Source organism: Mchenga conophoros, linkage group LG5 (genome assembly GCF_057382185.1).
Source record: "Mchenga conophoros isolate Kocher_MC1m ecotype Shallow Benthic linkage group LG5, M_conophoros_male_GT1.1, whole genome shotgun sequence".
NCBI classification, from domain to species: domain Eukaryota; kingdom Metazoa; phylum Chordata; class Actinopteri; order Cichliformes; family Cichlidae; genus Mchenga; species Mchenga conophoros.
Window position 1 is genome coordinate 5,225,129 of NC_140530.1, and position 8,204 is coordinate 5,233,332.

Genomic DNA, 8,204 nt, shown 5'->3' on the forward strand with positions numbered 1-8,204 from the left:
GGGATGGGGAGGGTTGGGTTGTTGTTTAACAACATGCTAAACAAATATAGTTTTAGAAACTTAAAGATCAAACTTGTTCAACTTCCTTACTCTGTGTTGTAATATTGCCTTCTGGTATACCAAATATGGGTGGAGTTTCCAGAAACCCATTGGAAATTTCTCAAAATGTCCCTTTTGTGGAGATCAAGAATTTTGGCAAATGTACAAAATGATTATTTCCTAATATTCCACATATACCAGAGTCATCATCTACTTTGACAGGAAGGTGCTGAACTGAATGCATTCTGCTATCTTTCTCCTCTCATAGCTTGCTTTGTGCAGTAAAATATTATATGAGCAGTGCAACTGTGTTTCTGGACTCCCTCATTTTTCCTTCAGAGCCATGTTGTTGGTCCCCAGAGTAAACTTAAGCCTCTGTCCACTGCTGCATCTTGAAGGGTCTCGCATGTACCTCTTAAATTGAAGGCTGTAACCTTGGTTAAACAAGAACCGTGTGCTCACTTCATAACTCATGATGCTGTCTGTCTCCTGCCAGTTGCACATCATTCATGACACAAGGCCATGAGCTATCTTGACTGCACACAATGGACCAATCTCCTTCAAACACAAGTCTGTTTTGGATTACCTGTCTGAGTACACGACTCCCTGGAGGCATAAATATACATGTAATCCATCTGAGCGTGTCTCTGCATTCACACATGTTAAAGAACTAACTTAGCTTTAGCCAATTTTCATATGTTCTCAGGGAGCATGACCCTTAAACAGCAACTGGGATAAAGCTAAGCAAGTTTACAGCTAGGCCTATCTTGTGTCTTTTATTTGAAGTATCCCTCTTGGGCGTCATTTTAAATTTATCATAAATTAGGAGTGTGGGTTCAAAGAGCACAGGGAGACCAAGTGTTTGGGTGGAAATGTGGCATGCATGACATTTGAATGGACTCACTCATCATGCTGCAGCAAAGTAACACAATCGTAAGTCTGGACGACACCCAGCAGCTCATATAAAAGTCCTAATGAGGAACTGTCAGGGCCTGAGGTGAAGTGGTGTGATAAACACATCGGCCCTGATCGCAGATAAGGCCGCTGCCAGGGGAGTGGGCCTGCTTTCAAGTGGAGATGAAAGATGAGGTAAAACAATAGATTCAGAGTGTTCAGAGCTGGGTCAGTGGAAGGACATGTCAAAACTTGCTAGTAGGTCTACTTTAAAAAAAAATAAAATCTGCTGTACCCTGGCCCAGCTGTCTTGTTTTTCCACATATAAAAATAGATTTGTCTGTGCCACTCCTTTGAGTTAAATGCAGCTTCGTGTGATGTCGTACAGATGACACAGTGTACGATAACAAGATGAAAAACAGAGCTTGCCATGGTGTAGAGAACAAACTTGGGTTTTGCATGGACATAACAAGATCAGGCTAAGCCTGCTATAAAACACTGAGTGGGACTTCAAAACACATGAGTGAGATTTGTAGAAGCCCAGTGTGATGTCCAGGCAACGCAGCCAGACACAGACGAGCCTTTAGAAAGGCTGGAGCTGAGGCTCAGACAGACATACTTCACATGTGGGGTGACTCGTGAGCATCTGGCTCAGGGTTTGCTGGTGTCCTTGTTGTATGGTTTAGTGATCACATGGGGGCCAAACTGTTAGAACCAAAGGTTAAAATGACCCAGGATGATGTGGAATAGCAGGTTTAGTGCATAATTCCTGGTTGAATCCTTGCACTTCCCTGTATGATACTCACATAACTTTCAAAAGTAGATTTTTATTGATATTTCCGATAAAGTACAGAGACGTGATTGTACGTCACTTGTTTATTTCTATTATCAATAGCTTATTTTTCATATACTGCAGCCTGTCACTGCTTTTAGTTAATGGTGCTACTCCAGAAATACCCTTTTTTGTCTTTCTCCTCATAAAAAGTCAATAAAGTTGTGACGTTAATGCTGCTGTTAACGTGGGATCGCTTCACTCTCGGAGGTCTAGAAAGACACGAGAAAAACAGGAGAGGAGAGGAAAATGAGAAACTGTCTTCAAAGAAGAAGAAACGTGACATTCAAAGAAGAAGAAACGTGACATTCAAAGAATTCTCAAAATGAAATTAATGAAGAATTCTATCATTCTAAAAGTGGCAGCCTGTCACCAAAGAGCCAATAAACAGCTCAAACAGGAAACACATGAACTCTCTAGTGGGCTGACGTGGAATGTGTAGCAGCAGGCATATCTGCTACAACATGAATTTAGATTTGTTCCGCTGTCTGGTGGGAGACACCAAAGATGTTGCTCCTGTTAGTGTGTCTTTTGTCATGTCTCCCTCCCATCACCTCCAACTGGTTCCAACAGTTGGCTGCCCCTCCCTGAGCTTGGTTCTGCCAGAGGTTTCTTCCTGTTAAAAAGATGTTTTTCCTTCCCACTGTCACCAAGTTCTCGCTCAAAGGGGTGCGTCTGATTGTTGGGGTTTTCTTTGTATTATTGTCGAGTCTTTACTTGACAATATAAATCACCTAGAGGTGACTGTTGTTGTTATTCGGTGCTATATAAAAAACTGAATTGAATTAAATTTAGTGCCATTTTGTTCCTACACCCGCTAATTGTGTTGTTTAATCACCATGAAGCCACATTTAGTGAAAAGCAAACAAAGCATATCTGCACAAACACCTCATAACAACTATCAAGCATGGTGGGTGGTGGGTGGTGGAGGGATGATGATTGGGGCTTGTTTTGTTGTCACAGGACCTGCGTATCCTGTAAACACCTTTGTATACTAAATCTTTCTAGAGGCAAAGCTTGACTCAGCCAGACTCATGCAAGAGGACAATAATCTAACGCTCACCAGCAAATCTGCAAGTTATTGTTATTTCTTGTACAAGGTGTTGAAGCATGGGGCACATTTACACAGTTTCAGCATTTTGGCCTCATTTTTATTGAATAAATAATTAATTTCAGTTCAATTTAATCAAAGCGCTTAAGCACACCGCACACATATCAGCACACATATGTGTTGCTGAGGTTGTGAATAAATAATCATTTTAGAACCTGGTCAGGACCAGATGTTATGATGACGATGATGATGAGTAATAACAATAATAATAATATTATATTGTCTTTTAGTTTGCTTCTTTGGCTACACATGACTCCCTATTATTGCCTTTTCAAAATTTTAATTGCGAAATGCACAAGCTATCTCAGACCACACCAAAAGACAAGCTGGTTCACATTAGCCACCTAATCATGCAGTCCCCTCATTACACAGGGCACACGGTGCACCTCAAACACCAGCATCTGCTCAGGAGTTCACACATGGGTCACCAAAATGCTGCATGTGACGTGATCATCATGTAAATGATCTACACATCCTGTCTTTATCATGTGTCATTGCTTTCTTAATAGTTTATACGCATTTCTGTTGATGTCTCAACTGACTCTAGTTTGCCTGGAATGGCATTATTTAATTATGGGTGGAAATACAGTGAAACATAATGGAGATATTTAATTTTTGGAATGTTTTTGATTCAGTCCGTCTGCGTGTTTCTGGCTAAAAGAATAAATGCATTAAATTGCTTCCAGGCTAACTATGTTCAGAGTGTAATGTGTACTCAAAGTATAAATAAAATATTATGGGAACATTTTTTCCAAATCACTGATTGACGGGGAGACTAAAAGGTTTTGGGAATTTCTGCCAAAACCTTTTAGTCTGCAAATTCTTGTAGAACACGAAGGATTAGAACACATATCCTCTGAAGTCAGTGACTGACAGCATCATGGCAGCACTATAGAAATATGTAGCCTGCGCACAAAGAGTCAGCACATAGGCTCAGAAGATGGAGATGACTGACCTTCACATGGGCCTCAGTCTGCAGGCTGATTTGCAGGACAAAGGTGAACTGTGAAGAGAGGAGGGAAGTGGGTGTTGTCATGCTCTGGAATCTCCTTTGGCCAGGCACTGTAGGGGACAAAGCAGCCCTGCCCCATATCTCTAACACTGGGTAAAGTAGCTAAAGGCCATTTATAAGTAAGTGCAAAGCATGCTGTCAGTGGACTGTTTCATAAGAATAATATGTGCTGAAATCTAGACTCTAATCCCTGCATAGAGTGGATCCATGCTGAGCTCCATCTGTGTTTGGATTTGCACATGAATGTACCGAGCACCCACAAGAGCTATGGCTCGAGCTAAATCAAAAACTGTCACCTGGGTGGAAGAAACAAAAGCCCACTGTCTGACCACCTTTCTACCCAAAAGGGTGCCGATTTGCACAAAACAGAATGAAGCTTTCCACTTATATTGTTAAAACAGTGTCACCAAACACAGTCAGTTTTGATGAATAAAACTGGAAAAATGAGCATCACAATGCCAGGTCTGTGTTTGTGTCAGCTTGTCTGTGTTAGTGGCTGACCTGCCTCGTTTGGCAGTGCAGCTTGTTTGTGTGTTTGGACGGAGCAGAGCAAGCAAAGAGGAAGCACTGACAGACATGTGCTCTGACTGCTGCCTGTGCCAGTCAACAGGATGTTACACTTTTCTCCTCTGTGCACTGATTGAGTTTAATAGCTTCATGTTGACTACTGAGGAACAAATAAGCAATCATTTAGGTCAAGACTAAAATTAGCAAATGTGGGCTGATGCATGTGTGTGTGAATATGGAAGTGAATGAAATAGTATTCAAAGAAATAAAGTAATTTTGATGCATTGTGAGTTGCATCTAGCCTATAAATTACTGACTTCTTGTGGTTGACAATCTATGAGTGCATATATAGATTCCCATGGAATAGAATCAACCTGACTTCCAACTTTCTCATTTTCAACAAATGCTAGAGCTAGACTTTGGTTGTTTGCATAGTGTGGAAAACTTGTGGTCCTTGATGGGAAACAGACAGAAGACAAATGTGTTTAATGTGTGTTGGAACAGAGGTAGAACTACGAGTTAATGAGCAAATTACTGTAAGATTCATCATCTCAGCAGATAAGTTTTCTCTTAATGAGGACCTTGGCGATGCAGAGGAAATACAGCGTATCTAATTTAACACATTAGAAATTAAGGCCTTCATAGAGAAACAGACATCAGCTACTACCATGTTGGTTGTGATAAATGCGGCTCTGTACCAGGCAGACATGTGACAGGTCATTAGCGTTCTTATGGACTTAATGTGACATTAAGTATAACCCAAAACTAGCAACTGAGCCTTTAAACTCATCAGACTTTTATCTAATTTCTTTTGTCAACTGCAAGGTCTGCTCCCTCGTGGGGCCATTCAGTAGAACGCAGGTTTAAGACACTCTTCAGAGCTGGAAGTTACATTCATCTGTTACCCTGCCTATAGAAAATAAGATAACAAAATACTGGGTACTTATGTGAAACTCAATTTGGGGATGAAATGTCTTGCTCACGTAGAACTGCTGCAGAGTCTAACAAGTAAACCAGAGAAGAAAAAAGTTTTCTTGAGAGTTAGCTAACTAAGATAATAAAGTAATGTGCTTAAAAGACAGCTAACCTCTGTTCTTATTAATCTCTTATTACACACAAAAAGTGGAATCAGTTACTTCATAGCTATCCAGTATTTTATTTTATTTTATAGCGAATTTAGTTGTACTTTCCTTTAGTTCCTGCCAGTTAATGAACTGTTTTTGTGCACTGCAATTATAAATTAAAATATATGCACAATGTTATAAAATGTCATGTCTTATCTAAAAGGTAATTTCGCCTATACTAAAATAAAAAGATCTTTATATTAAGTGATTATTTTGATGAATCTGACTATTCGCACCCATTCAGTTAATCAGCCTCTGATTTCATGAAATATGCATGGGCAAGTAGCAGGCACTCAGCGGGGAGCTTTGGATTCCAGGGGATGTTGCTCGATACGGAGGAGGCATCCAAATTATGCATTGCTCCAAATTGGCTCCCCATGTCTTCACACAGGAAGAAAAAAACGTGGCATTACAGCCCAAAAGTTTCAACTGTGTAATTCTGACATCACCAACTGCAAATTGCCTGAAATGTTCCTTCATCCTCTTAACCCGTACGGTTAGAAAGACCGGCTGCAGCAGAACTGATTCAATCCTGCACTGACAGAAAGATGTGTTTCTGTTCTGAGCTGATGAATGAGCCCTCAAGTAAAGCAAACATCCACAGCCTCAGCCTGTTATCGGCCTTTGTTGTGATGGAAGCTGGGAGTGAGCTAATGCTCTAAGCTTACCTTTAAACACAAAGCCACACCTGGAGGAGAGTCAGTGAAGCTGTGGCACTGAGAACTTCATCATGTCATAACACTCTGAACTTTGTCTTGAATGAACATCGCTTCTGTTAGACAAGGTTTATAAATATTACACATTGTCCTTGTTTACTCTGGAAAATCCCTGCCTGCAGATTTCTGGATCCTCATCCAGCTATTTTGGTCATGTTCATATCTTTATCAGGTCAGCAGTGCACTTTATGGTACATGTATTAAAAAAAACATACAAGCTGAGAAGCAGAAAGGCTAATTCTGTCGAATTACAAATGTTATGATTTATTAAGCATAGCTGATGCTTTCAACAAACAAGCAACAGCAGATTACTCAAACATTCTAAATGGCATTAAAAATGCAAGGTGCAAAACAGAAAATGAGAAAAACAAAAACAAATGAAAGATGAATAGCAAGAATGGATAAAAATGATAAACTGAAAAAGGATAGTGACAGTAAAAGACTAAGTCTTATTTCTTATTCTTGGGCTCCCCGGGAGTCAGCTGTGGAACCTTCACATTACCAGTTGTTAAAAATACTATGTCGACCTATTAGCATCCACCAGGTTACAGGCAACCCATTAATATAAGAACAAACATTTGTTTTAGCTACCTGCCAAATGGGTCATAAAGTTGCATACTTGGAAATAAAAGAATAAAAGTGCTCAGTGTGTTCTTTCTCCAATCAGTTTATTACAACAGCTACTCAAATGAGTATTATTATTAACCTTTATTTTACCAGGAAAAGTCCCATTGAGATTAAAAACCTCTTTTTCAAGGGAGTCCTGGCCAAGAGGCGACAACATGTTAAAATTACAAAGTTACATACATGTTATAAGTAACAATTACAGTAGCCCTTGAATTCTGCAAATGTCGCCCCAATCAACAGTCATGCTGAATGTCAACAGTACACCATTGTTTCATCCAGCCTTGAAAGAGCAGTGGTTTTGGAGAAACTACAAAAAAATGCTCCTACTCCATATGGACAGCAGATTTGGCTGAGTCGGGGGGGCTCAGGGATTGCCGGGACAAAATAATACAATGTCTTCTAAAGGTTGTTGAGAAATGTGACCGTCATGTTGCATCACCACATCAAGCCCCTGAAGAGGTATTCACCTAGCGTCTCTGTTTAGGAATGCACCAAGCACACTTTTTAGTCTCACAGTAAAACCCGACGGGCCAGATCAGTTGTACACCACTGGTCCCACAGGCCAAAACCTCCATTTGTGTTCTGCTTAGTGATGTGTGTGTGTGTTGCTTAGCTGCTCAAACAGACAAACTGACCAGAATAAAACATCTGTCAGGTGGTGCTAATCCCGTGACATTAAAAGAGTGTTAGGAGTAAATGTGAATTCTAAAGAGGTTGATGTGACACATTTGCTCCAGGACATTCCAACATGATGATTAAAAGGGCTTTCAGGTGACATAATCCACCCCTTGGGCCGGGGTGTTGGAAGTCTTAGGCTCTGTGGCAATAAAACACACAACATGTGCTCGAGTCTCTAAGTGAACATCTCCAATGTCTCAGCAAAAAAGCACATTTGTTTTGCTCTGGATTTTATATAACTAATACACATGCTTCTTCAAGCTCAATGCAAACTGGATTTATACATTTTTCTGTTTCCTACATACAGTATCTTGTCTCACTGTATTCATGTTGCCATGTTAAAAGATGTTTTACACATTGCTTGCCTCACCTGATGGCTGCAAGAAGCTGTTGCAAAAAAATATGGGACATGGCTTTGGCCCTGCTCTCTGGTCTGGTTTAAAACAGAACACGGAAACACAAGGTGAGAAAATCTCTCGTTTGAAGTAACCAAAATGTTTTGAACAGCAGAAAAAGGTTTAATAGCCACATAATCACCATCACCATTATTGGCCACAAAAGGCTAACTGAGGTCCTCAGAGTCTATAACATATGACTTGAAACTGAAAACAGCTGTACAAAGAAAAACGTTCCAGATTTCATTTGGACTACTTTTTATTCAAAT